The following is a 14249-nucleotide window of genomic DNA, read 5'->3' as shown; positions in this document are numbered from 1 at the left end:
AATTGATATTTCTCAATAGATGAGAAGTCAATATAAATTGAATTAGAGTAAAAGAAAAGCAATGAGACATTACTACAAGAACATTTAGAAAATACAAGACTACAAAATAAAATAAATTATGATTGGTCACAATATGAAAATGTTGGAAAGTAACTGAAAAGTGGGAGTGTCTTAGATTTAAGGAGAAATGTAAAATTTACTATAAAAGCAGTGTTTGTGCACTGAAATAAACAGACTTGTTTTGAATCAAGAATCGGCAGCATTGCCTCGTTTTGTTCTAACTTGTCTCACCAATAAAAATAGGCCTTGAGGCCATCACCCTTTTAGCGTGGCTCGCTTAAAAGCCAAAAATTGAACAAAAATACCAAAAGGTGAAATGAACACCTTAAGGCTTAAGGTCAAAAACCGCGTTTTTCAAAGGGTGACGCACAGGTATACTTGCTCGCAATTTTATTTCTGTTTACCCGGTGAAAAATACGTATATATGTATGTGAATCAAGATAAGAACTTTCGCTTTGCTTAAGATATGGAAAAGGAATCAGTGATCGGACTTAAAAAAAATTTGTGTGGTAGAATCTGGAAAAAAATGTGGTAGATTTCAAAAAAAGTGGTAGATCTCAGGTTTTGGATCAAACTTTGTACAAAAATTAAAAAAAGATCTGCAAGGTTTCACCTAAATTGCAAACATTTTAATTAGAATCTAAAACAAAATTAATTTTAGTTTAATAAAGTGCAAGATTGAAGTTGATAAAAATTGCGTTGAGTTTTGGCAATTTTTTTCCTTGACAGTTTCGAACATATTTTGAAAGATTTCTGCAACCTTGCGGAGTGCTGCCAGCTTTTCTTTTTATCACATCACGATGTAGCGAACAAATGTGGCTCATTCCAGAAATGCTACTTGGGATTTGCCGATTTTGACAAATCTCAAGTAAAAGTAAACAACGCTTTAGAAATTTTAGATGCACTGAAATTTTCTAATCCTTTCACAAAAATCACCGGTTTTTATCATTTTCGCTATTAATTCTTTTTATAAATCATATATTTTGCAATTTAACACAATAAAACAACGTTTGATGTCGAAAAATTGAATATTGAGAAAATTTAATATTTTACAGTTTATTTTATCCTCCCATTCTGCATGTTGTTAATGTTTAGTGTTGGACAATTTTTGCTCTTAAAATTAAGAAAATTATGTTGAGCAAAAATAAAACTACTCAAAAACGCGAAAAACGCGAATCTGTGGTAGATTTTATACATACATAGGGTGGCCATTCTCAAGACAAATTAACCATTTATAAATGGTTGTAAACAACGAAATGTTTTCTCTTAAATGGCATATGTAAGTATTTTTCATCGGGCAAACAGAAATAAAGTTACGAGCAAGTATATGCTTCAACCTATGAAAAACGCGTTTTTTTAGCCCAGACTTTGAGGGTGTATTCAAAATTCTGAGTAGCTGTGCGTATATATTATTTTTGTTTATTTCACTTCAAATCTCACGAAATCATAAATGCAAAAGTATGGTTGACACCGGATCAGCTGTTTAAGTATTTATGACCAAATGGATAAATCGTGTGAATGAATGTGGACAATATTTGTCACTTTACTTCTGTGCGCAAATGTGTGCCAAATCATTTGGATCTTTGGCAGCCAAATCGTCTGATCGCAAGACAAATCATTTGTACATCGCTATCCAAATGCGCAATGTGAACAAATATAAATTTGGCATTTTGTGTACAAATGTACAAATCGTCTGATCCCTGCTTAAGGATACCGTTTCAGGGAAAACAGTGTGGAAAAAATTTCCAAAATTATTTTTTGTCCCGTATTCGGCTCTCATGGTCACCGTAGTAATAGTTAGGTAACGGTGGCCGTTGCGGTGTAGTAGTAAGCAGTGCCCTGTGTAAGTGTAAAGCAACATCGCAAAAAATTTAGAAAAACGGTTTTTTCTTAACAGCGGTCCGACCTCGGCAGGCAATGGCAAACCTCCGACTGTATTTCTGCCATGAAAAACAGCATGTCATAAAAATACAATCGCCGTTCAGAGTCGGCGTAAAATTATAGGTGCCTCCTCTTTGTGTGACAACATCAAGGCGCACGCCACAAAGCTCGGCCAAACACTAACATATGTGGAAGCGCCAATCTATTATTATTATTATTATTAATACCAAGGTAATAGTTGCAAAAGCATTTTTATATGAACTAGAGTGCCAGTTACTGTCGAAATTCGACAGTTTTTCTAGTTTTAGAAGCCTTGGAGAGGTTTACTAACTTAACACGTAGCAATTTTTTTTATCTGAGAAGGTCTTTGGAGGACTTCTGCAGGACTTCGAATTGACCCGATACATTCAAGTTTATCGATAAATTTCAATGATTTGATACATATCGAAAGTTCGATGAATTTCAAGACCACTAAATTCGATAACTCAACAAAATTCGTTAACTCGACCAATTTCGATAACTGTAAAATTCGATGGCTCGATAAATTTCGATAACTCAAAAATGTAAAAACTTTGGATGCCTTTATAAATTTTTACTTTTGACATCTCCACATTTTTCGAAAACTATCTAAACATTTTGTGAACTCGTTACACTTTGTTAAGGCGATTAAATTCGATAAGCAGTGATATGTCGATAAGTTTATATAACCTTGAAATTTCAATAAATCGATATATTTTGAAAATTCCATATACTTCGATTCGTTGAACCAACCAATTTCAGTAGATCAATAATTATCGATAACTCTGTAAGTTGAAAGAACTCCATGCATTACGACACCTCGATAAATTTCGTTAAGTCTATAAATAATGATAATTCAATAAATATCGATAACTTGATACATTTCTTTAACTTGACAAATTTCGTTAATCCCACACGTTTTTATAGCTCGATAGCTATCCGTAAATTTGGACAACTAAGTTTCTGTGTCTATAAATTTCGAAAACTCAGTAAACATTGATCAGTTGGAATAATTCGATACGTTGCGATAATAAACTTCGATGATTCGATAAATTTCAGTAACCTTTATGGCTTATTTTATTTCGATTCCTATCGGAAAATTTCAACTCTGTTAACCTAATTCTTATGTATTTCTCATTGTCTCAATTTTCGTCTTTATCTTCACTTTTGCCTTTTTTTGTCTTCATCGTTATCACTTGTTTCTTCATCTTCATATTTATCTTTATTTCAAAGTTTAATTTCAAATACGAAGTAAAACAAAATGCGAAACAGCTTAAATTGTACAGGTTGCAAAAACAACCATACACAAATATGGAAATTTTTAAACGACGATTTTCAACCAATTTCGAAACTATAAAAACTCTCCTCATCTACAGAAAATTACCTTTCCAACGGTGTTTTTGGTTTTGAAATCGGTAACTTTACCTTGGTCTTCATCTTTGCTTTTATCTTTCACATCTTTGCTTATATCCTTTCCTTTTTCTATTCACGTAGATGAGATGAGGTGCAATGACGTGATAAGATGTGGCGTGATTTTATGTGATGTGATAGGATGTCATGTCATGTGTTGTCATATCCTCTGATGACATACCATATGATGTCATATCATGTGATGCCACGTCATGTAATGCCATGTCATGTCATACGATGTCAGATCATGTGATGTCAAGTCATGTGAATTCATGCCATATAATGTGATGTAATATCATATAATGTCATGTCACGTGATGTCGTGTGATGTGATATCATATTATGTGATGTAATATCATGTGATGTGTTGCCATGTTATGTGATCACATTCCATGTTCCGATTAGTATATCGATAACCCTGTTGATAACTGTGTCGATAAAAATACCGATAACAATATCCATAAAGATAGAAAAATACAACGATTGTAAAATCGATGAATTCATCGATAAATACAACAATCTTCAGTATCGATTTTTGTACACATCGTTAACAATATAAATGACTAAATCGATAACAAAATCAATTATTTAATCGATTATTATGCCGATAACAATATCCATTATTGTATCGATAACAATATCGATTATTATATTGATTATTATATCGATTGAAATAGCGGTTATTTAATCAATAACAGTATCGATAACAATATGGATTATTTTATCGATAGCAATATCGATTATTATATCGATAAAAATATCGAGTTTTATATCGATAACAATATCGATCTTCATCCTCATCCTTTTCTTCATATTTATCTTTATTTTTGCATATTCCTCTTCACCTTTACCTTAAAGTGTTTAAATTTACTTTGATCTTCGTTTTTGCCATGTACCTCTAGGCATCTTTGTTTTTGTTTTTATTCTCAAACCGCTAAACCGCTGAGAACTATTTCCCTGTGCATTATTCCCCTTGAATTTGACATTGTATCTGTCATTGTCTCCATTTCCGTCTTTATCTTCACTTTTGCCCTTTTTTTACTTCATCGTTCTCATTTATTTCTTCATCTTCATATTTATCTTTATTTCAAAGCTTAATTTCAAATGTGTAGTGAAACAACAGGCGAAACATGTCAAATTGAACATGTTGCAGCAACATCTATACACAATTCGAAAATGTTTAAACGACGGTTTTGGCCGTGTTCTTGGTTTTAAAATCGGTTCGGTAGAATCGCCAAACGAACGGAGACAAAATTTATGTTAGCGTATTAATATATAGATAAGTATACTACGTACATAGAATTTTGTTTTCTTGTTTACCAGAAAATTTCAAACTCAGTTTTGTAAATAACACAAGTCTACAGAATAATTTTTGCAAGAAAAAGTCAACACCATCAACTATATTTGTGTGGTAAATTTAGGCCAATGATTTCGGTCAGCCTTAAGTTAAGATTTATAAAATTGTTTACCAAAGATTTGCTTTTCATAAAGTGCTCATATCAAATGTAATAGAGAATTCGTGCTTAATTTTTATTTAAAAATAAAGCTTCAAAAGGCAAATATGGGCAATGTGCATAGAAAACAAAATAAGACCACATTACAATATCATTGTATTTTATTGCCATTGTCTGCCCGATTCAAACAACTAACTGCCAAGCATTCACACATCTGTGTCAAAATCTTGAATTGGTACATACACTTCAACGCACGAATTTTGTTCATATACACTCTAAGAGCTGAATTGTGCTTGATTTTGCCCTATACCGAAATAAACGCGTTAGATATTTTTTTAAGTGTATCAAAACATACATAAGTATATTGCACACATCATGAAATTTTATTTTATCTGTTCTTGTATGATATGCTTACAAAATTTCGAGTGCTGATACTTGTGAAATTTCGCATAAATATATATGTATGTACATACAAACAAACCCTACAGACATACATATATCCATTTACGATTATTACGTTAATGCGAAAAATTTAAAGCAATGATTATTTGGAAAAAAATATGGCCACACATGAGCGTGTATCACTTAAATATTTTTAATGGTTTTTGGAGTTAGAATTGAGAAGGTGATTTAGGTAGAAATATTTGTGCTGTAAAAATTTTATGTTTTAATGAAAATGTAATATCCGTGCGTTGAATAAATAAGCAAACTTCGTTACGTGGAGATGGGTTTGCCCAAAATGAAAATATAAAAACAATTTTATAGATAATTTTTCAAATATTAGCTAAACAGTTCCAGTGGAAGAAATGTATATTCATAATAGCGGTCTGAGTCAAGGTATGTCGAAAAAATGTTTAGATATGTTAAATTTTTTATATTAAAACAACTCGGATTGAGATAAGGAGGTAAATAAGTAAGAACTTCGTTGTCACCGAGCTCGAATATTCAAAACGACGAACTTTTTTTAGTTTTTACAAGCTTAGGTTTTCTCAAAAGTTTGCTTCCTTTGAATTTTTTCAAAATACTTTCAGTAGAAAGACCCTTCGCATGGAATATAGGGGACTTTACATCCCCTAATCAGATGAATAAAACTGGAAACCTTAGAAAAAGCCTTAGGGAACCCACTCTTATCACATTTATTGGCAGTGACGGTTGATATGGTAAATTGGTTTACAAAATAGCTAACTCGGTACAAATGAAGGCGTCAAATAGATTAGATGTGTGTGTGAAGGCGCTTTACAAATACAAACTAGGAGCCCAATGGAGTAAAACTGTGATTTTAGTTTTTCTCTCTGGCATCAGGATTTTTTAAAAAGGACTTTGAGATTTCAAAGATATGATTAATTCAAAAAATGAATGAAAAAATTCAGTGCATAGTAGAATAACATTATAGGTACCAAATGAAAGAAAAAATAAAAAACCACGCTTTTTGGTTTGCAAGAACGAATAGGAATTTAAAATGGCCTTTTAGTTATCGTTGTTCTTTTTACCTAGTAAAGTCAAAATGACGAGATTCGAGGATGTGTGCTTATGTATATTAGTCTTGAACATAGAATTTTTTCTAAGAGACATATTGCAAATTTTCAAGTATGTTCAAGGAAAAAATTTTAAAAGACATTTTTCTTATGCAAGAAAAAAATTTTAGTATTTTTGGATTCTGCAGAAGCTTCTCTTTTACTTCATATCCATATTTTTATTCTGCGTTGTACTGAATTTATGAAAAAATTTTTTGAATTAATCCAATTTTTAAGTTTCAAAGTCCTTTAAAAAAATCATGCCACTATAGGGGAAAACTAAAAACGCAGTTATATCATATTTGGACCCTAGTTTTGGGAAAATTTAAATTTTCTTGTGCGTAAAATTTACTGTCACATTGTGTTATATCCTCTCAAACAGGCCTTTGAATAGGTCCGTATTTTTACTAGATGTTTTTATTTCAAATTTGTCTTCATGAATCTGAGACAACGCTAAACGCTAGACTCATAGACTAGGTGCTCTATGCAAGTTTCCTGAGAGTAACAGTTTCGACACTCTAGTGCCCCATCTAAAATGCCTCCAGAAGCCTTGAACCTCACCCTTTAAAGTGATTTGAAGCATAGTTTTGTAGTTCATTTCCACCAAGCCTTAAATTCAGTTTAAGCCTTTTGAAAAAGGAGATTACAACTCGAAATTATTCATATAAACTATGTACAAGGAAACGAAAGAAAAAAAGCAAAAAGTAAGAAATGAACCTTGCCGATCATCCTATGCTAAAATGTTCGGACCTTACCTAAGCTCTTAACTGTAGTTAAGATTTTTATGGAAATATGCAATTAGTTACTTTCAGGGTGTAAGAAGTGTGTTATACCTCGAAAATTGGAATAGGTGTTATTCAAGTTCCGCGTAAGAAGAAGCTATATGAGGGTATGGGTCTGAAAGCAGAGACATGGCTGAACTTATGTAGTACAGCCTTATACAATATTGACAAATTCTTCACAACTACTACATAATTTGCTTCCTGTATAATAACTAACATACATACATGAGTAAATATGTAAAATGCAAATTTGTTACATATGCATAGATATGGCGCTGAAGTAAGAAAATGTGTATGTAGGTATCAAAATTGATTCAAAAATACATCTAGATGCTCTAGGAGCCTTTCTGCGTAAAAAAAAAAAAATTGAAAAAAATTTCGCTTACATCTTTTTGACGGTTAACGGTCGATATATTTGGCATATATTTAATAAATTTGCTTACAAGCGACAGTAATTTCCCCTACACTTAGGCCAAGGGTAAGCCCATTTGGTTGCCATATGCAATCCTCGTTGCCCATGATATTTCGTCGCTCATTCGGGTCCGTTTCATTGACGTAATTAACTTTGAAAGGTAGTGCTCTAGCGTTAGTTTACGTTTTCCTTTTTGCATTTCATAAAATTTCGCACACAATGGCGGCACAAAAGCAAAATTGCAATTAAAAACGCATCACAATTTAAGTCGGAAAAGGAAAAATGGAATATCAAATTATAAGTTTTTCTTTTTTTTAATATTTATTGCTATCATTTTATTTTATATAATATTTATTTTATAATAATAAAATAAAAATATTTTAATATCTGATACTAGATAATACTTTTTCGCAAAGTAACGTATTGCCACCCTGAAAGATTGGCGTGCTGGCTGTTCGGTTCACCCAGCAAATCGTGATGGCTGTTCGATTTCGAAAATTCTCTCACTCCGTGCTGTGCATGGATAGCTAGTTTCGTTTTAATCCCTATAGTAATAGACGTACGTTTTTCACCGTAAGAAGGCCATGTAAGCCAAGCGGTTTCACAAAAGGGTAAGCTTCTTCAGCGTTAATAAAAAAAATAACGGATTCTGTGTAATTTTTTTCATTTATGTTAAAGCTCTCTGGTACAAATAAATCAAGCTACTAATGAAGATAGATAAATAGAGAAGGAATTAGATGTAAAATGAAATGAAAATGCGCAAAGATTTTTGGATGAAAAATGAGCAGAAAAGAATATTACTCATACGCCACGTTCACCTGAGTAACACTGGGTGCATCAGTATCTTTGTTTTCGCATAAATATCGCAGACACCAAGGGATATATAAAACAGTGAATTACAGAAATCGAAAGAGCATGCGCAACTTAATAGATCTGCATCAAAATTTCAAAATGGTGATTTGGGACATTTGACATGCGACTATTTTACTTTCGTCTTTAAATTGTCTTTTTTGTCCATATTTTACTATAAAATTTTAAACTGCTCACGTATACGGATTCCAAAACCATCAACAAAATATAAAGCTTGCTGTTTTTTCCTACCAGTGAGCCGTGGTGTGGAGGCAATTTTCAAATTTTGTGACGATAAATGATATTCATTAGGTGAAACTACGTCAAACAATTTTTAGCTGATTGTATGAAAAACTCCAAATAAGAAGGTTACCATGGGAATGTTGTAAAAGTGAAGAAGCTCCCGAAAATGGAAGGGAAGTGGAACCCTTGATAGGTGCCCTTCGCAATTCAGCTCGTTCCAAATGCTATTCACTGCATTGCGCTTGGCCGAAATCTAAGTGTAATAATCCGTTGAATACCACTAGTACTGCAAAAGTTGTTGGATATTTTCATCATATTCTTTTATTCAACTTGATGTTGCCTCTATTTAAAAGATTTATGTTATAACGTAAAAAGATTTATTTTATAATGCAAAAGGATATCCAAAAAAAAGGGGAAAAAAGTCTTCTTAGTTACCCACTTTTTAACTATGGATCTCGATGGGGACCTGTAACCGGTAAATTTAAATTTCACTTAATATAAAGTGAGTTTTAAAGTTAATGGTTACTTCAGAAAAAGGCCCTAACTGATATAGTAAAACGGTACGGCTCCCACAAGTACAAACGATTAGCGTTCTCAATTCACTTCCTCGGCGATTTTGTTCTATTTTCAATCCCGCAGTATTCCTTATGCGCAGCATACATAGTATTAAATACCGTCTTTCTTGCTACAAAGAGTTGGATAGTGTCAAATCATTGCTTGACAAGCCTAGAGGTGATCGTCCTATTCAAATGGAATATAGCTTGAAGAACTCCTTTCAAACATTATTTCAAGGTTCAATATTACACAAATTGAGGTTGCTAGTCCCCCGGCCTAAAAAACTGTGGACCAAATGCTCATTTCAGTAGAAATTTTATATTGAATGGACAAATTTCAGAGAATGGATACGTGCTCAAAGAGCAACTTTACAGAGGCAAGATAGCTAACACTCTCGAAATGTTAATCAAGGAGAAACAGTTTTAAAAGAGATCAAACTTAGTGTTTACTGATCCGGCAGAAATATAACGTTACATATGTGCATCTCGGTAACCGTTCCATCAATTTGTACCACACTCGGTGCAAATATTTTACTTGACACTTAAACTCAAGACGTTAAAACTGTTTGAATTCGGTCCAAAGTTACGCCCACTTTTCACATAACGGTAAGTTTCAGAAATACGTACTTACCATGTACCCGAGCTTAAACTTCTGTACTAGTTTCATCTGTTTTACCCCCATAGCCTAAAAGCTTTTCATAAACACAATCATCTTTTTTTTTATGGGTCATATTTTTCTCAACATAACTAACTAACTATATTTTCTTTGAACATAAAACCAAAATCTTCAATTTCCTTTTGCTAAAGTTAAATCTTCAAAACTTAAATCGCTGCAGATACACAAAAAAAAACAGCATGTGGTTATTTTATTTTATTTTCTTAACTGGTAACCCAAACATAAGACGCACGAAAAGCGTTTGACTACTTACCTCTTATAGTTTGCTCTTGCATGAGTGTGTCTATATTTAGCATGTGAAATAGATAGAAGAACTCACGCTTATAAAGATTTGGTTAAGTTATCCAAGTCACGAAAATGACGCTTTGCGAAACAAAACACACAGCGTGAGTTGCCGTCATTTCAAAACAACAACAATGGCAGATGAAAAAAAGAAGAAGCTTAGTTTTATGATTAAGAGCTGTTGTGTAGCTGTATACATGCAGCGCATTGTTGAGAATGTGAATTTCGCATATGTTATTGGATGTACATATATCTATTCGTAAAAACACATAGGAATATGGATACAGAACATCAGGAAAAGTTGCATTCGATGAAGTGGACAGTTTGGTTAGACGCGTTTGGTGGGCGTACCAACCAATTTTGGAGTGAAGGACATTTGCATGCATATCAGACTGTTTTTGTGATTTTGCGCGTAATACGTCCATTTCTATGCTCAACTTATATGCAGCTTTATTGTTAATAGGAAAACGCACTACTTATACGAGTATGTATGTATGATATGGGGTAGCTTTGCTTGAGAATATTTATGTTTTGAAAATCCTTTGTGCTCATTTTTAACAAAGCAGTGAAAGCAGTTATAAATATATGTACATATATGCTAAATAATAGTAAATATAAAACAGCAAGCAGCTTGGCGTAATTTGACCACAGCATGACGCATACTTACTACATACATACATACATATATACGTTTACTTGCTAGTACGCAGTTTGAATATATATTGCTTATTCTAAGCGTAGTATCCAAAGTTACTTAATAATTGTAGTATACGTATAGGGTTATTCAATAAGTGCAGAAAATTACTTAAATTTCAAATAAGCGGCAGTTTGGAAATAAGATTTATTTAGACTGGGATTCATAAAAGGAGAAGGTAAAGTTGAGTTTGTAGAAGAAGAAAGGGCTAAAGGCATAGAATAAAATAAAAGTAAAGAAACCTAAACACAAAGAAATAGGTAAATTTAAGTAGTTAATATAATAACAAAGGAGGGGTGAATATAAAGATGAAGAAAACAATGAAGAAAAGATCAGCATAAAGATAAAGAAAAGTTAGAGATAAAAACTAAAAGATAAATATAAAAATGAACATAGAGATAAAAATAGAAATAATAAACGGCAGAGACAAAGTAGAGCTAGAGAAAGTGATGCAGATAAAGATAGAGACAAAGAAAATGATAAAACCGAATAATAATATGTTACCTTATGTTATGTTGTGGTATGTAATGTTATGCTATGGTATGTTATGTTATGTTATGCTGTGCCTTGTCAAGTTATCTTGTGTTTTGTAAGGTTGTGTTGTGTAATGTTAAATGTTATGTTATGCTAGGTTATGTTATGTAGCGGTACGTTATGTTATGTTGTGTTAAGTTGTTTTGTTATTTTATGTAATGTTTTGTCATGCAGTGTTATGTTATGGCGTTTAACGCATTTCACCAATCACCCCAACTCCTTTCATCTCTCCTTAGCTAACCTCATCTCAACCACTCTCAGTTCACCTCAACTCCCCGTAATTCACTTCTCTTAACTGACCTCATTTCATCTCAATTAAATTCACCTCACCTCACTGCAACCCACCACCACAGCTCAACTCTGCGTTTTCGTTTGGTATCTCTGTATTTTTCCAATATTGATCGTATCCACAGTTGAATACCATACAACCAATTTGTAGTAGATAAATATCTTATGGCGTTTTCGTTTCTACCGAAAAATGTTACCTTCTCATTACCCTCTACGCACAAATACTAAGAAGATGGCAATAAGAAGGCAAAATTTTTTGTAGAAATGAAAACGCCTTTAGATATTGTATGCCTGCGCCAAGTGAGTCGTCTGTCATGCCGAGATATGCCAAATTGATGTATTGGTATAATATCATCTTCATGGAGAAAAGGTGATATATTTGATAGAAATACGTTTTCGAATACTTTGGAAAGACAAGGCAGTAATTTTACTGGTCCGTATAAAGATGGCTGTGCTTTGTCTTTTCCTGGCTTAGCTATCATGATTATCTCCGACCTCTTTTACGATTTTTGAACGTAACCGAACTTGAAAGTAGCATTAAAAAGGCTAGAAAAACTGTGTTTTTTTCTTTAGATAATGCGTCCTCCGAAGTTAGCAAAAGGGCCATTGTTTCATGCGCCATGTGATAAATGGCATCGTCCGGTTGAAACTGCATAGATATTCTCCAAGTCCATGTCCTCTAATTCATGAAAAGTTTAGTATCAATTTCACGATAACGTTCATTGTTCACCGTAACTGCGTTACTGGCATCATTTTCTAAGAAGTACGGCCCGATGACTCCAGCAGCTCAAAAACCGTGATTTGTCAAAGGTGAAATGTGGATTTTTCAGTACCCCAAATGCGGATCTTTTGCATGTTTATGTACCCGTTAAGGTGAAAATTGGCATCAACTGCTTGTCGTTCAAGCATCCAATTGGTAAATATGCGGTGCTGAAAATTGGTCTCTATATATATATATATATATAACAACAGGCATGTAACAATAGGTCTCTTGTTAAAATCCGCTGAACTGTGCTGGAAGACGGGTTAAATTTCTGTGAACGACGATGAATTGAAGTTTGCGCGGTCTTGTCTAAGCTTTGTTCCAGAGCAGCAACACTTTCGGCAGAGCGACCTGTTCGCGTATTTGTATAGGTTATTATCACCGACTCAGTCTCTCCAAAATTTTTGCACCAAACGGCCTTTTTTTTGACTCAGATGGCCGGCTATGATGACCGCAAAAATCACGCAATGCGCGAAATGTACTTTTTACTGAACGATAATTTTCATAAAACGTTTGGATCGCTTTTACGCGTTTTTCAACTGCATATCGCTCTGTGACTAAGTTCGACAAACCCTGTAGTACCATTGTCTGAAAAAAAAACATTAGCACATTACAAATAATAGCGACTATTGCTCTGCATCACCCTGTATGCATGTTTCTAAAACTTTGACACATGTTTGTGTGCGTGTGTGTTTGTTAGCAAAACTATTGACTTATGCAAATGTCATGCTGCTTTCTACGTCTAAATATTCATATGACATCGCGTGATACTTGACAAAAGACAAATAATTTCCCTATGCTGTTCATGTTAGCCACCCATCCATAGCTGAGCGCTCAATATTTCGCGCCATTTTCTTATACGCATCATCTTTATAACTTATCCATTCATGCATTCGCACTGAATAGTATAGTTTTTTATGATTTTTTATGATGTCACCATAGAAACTCTATCTATTGAATTCTTTGAATGTTTGTAGCAACTGCTGCCAGCAGGGTTGCTGTGTATGTGTAAATATAGTCACTCGACGATATGATGAAATGTAATTTGATTGACATCTCTGGCGTTATTACATTAAGTTTGCGAGCATTATACACACTTATCCATACATATGTACATACATATGTACATACACACACACATATACAACATTGAGCTTATTTCGCATCATTTGTCCATTTTCTTTTTCCGCTCTTCCGCTTTGACTTTGTCATTAAATAAGTTGGATTGTCATTCGCTTAGCTTATACTACACACTTCACATATGCTTTTAAATTATTAATGTGAGTAATCATAACTAACTAGGAGCTCATTAATCAATATCAATGCTTACAGAAACCATTGGCGTCTTTTACATTGATCGACTTTAGCAGTGTTAAATCCTTTACATTCAGCTCAAGAAAGCTCTACGACTAAGAATTCAACTGGAGATAGGATTACTAATTGTTTTAATGAATAATAAACACAGAAAATTTGTCCAGCAAATTCATAGGGTGATAAACAACAACATGAGCAACATAAATGACGAAAAGTTATGAATTGTTTTAAATATGTACTGACTATCAAACAATATACAACGTTTCTATAAATGGACTAAAAAGTAGGAAATAATTTTTCCTAGTCCCATAAAATATGTAAGTTTAGATTTTAATAGCCATTGTAAACAGTTTATAAGATTTAATATCAAGTAATTTTTAAGCACAAAATAAAACCGACTTCAATTCTCATACAAAAGTTTAAAACTATCGTTTATTTCTAAATGATGCAATGATTGGATCTAAACCAAATTAGTATGGGACCACCTCTGAGGTACCACCTTTGCTTTGAAAAATTATATA

This window comes from Rhagoletis pomonella, unplaced genomic scaffold (assembly GCF_013731165.1).
Source record: "Rhagoletis pomonella isolate Grant_MI unplaced genomic scaffold, Rhpom_1.0 Rhpom_scaffold_00006, whole genome shotgun sequence".
Lineage (NCBI taxonomy): Eukaryota > Metazoa > Arthropoda > Insecta > Diptera > Tephritidae > Rhagoletis > Rhagoletis pomonella.
Note: the sequence above shows the minus strand (reverse complement) of the source record.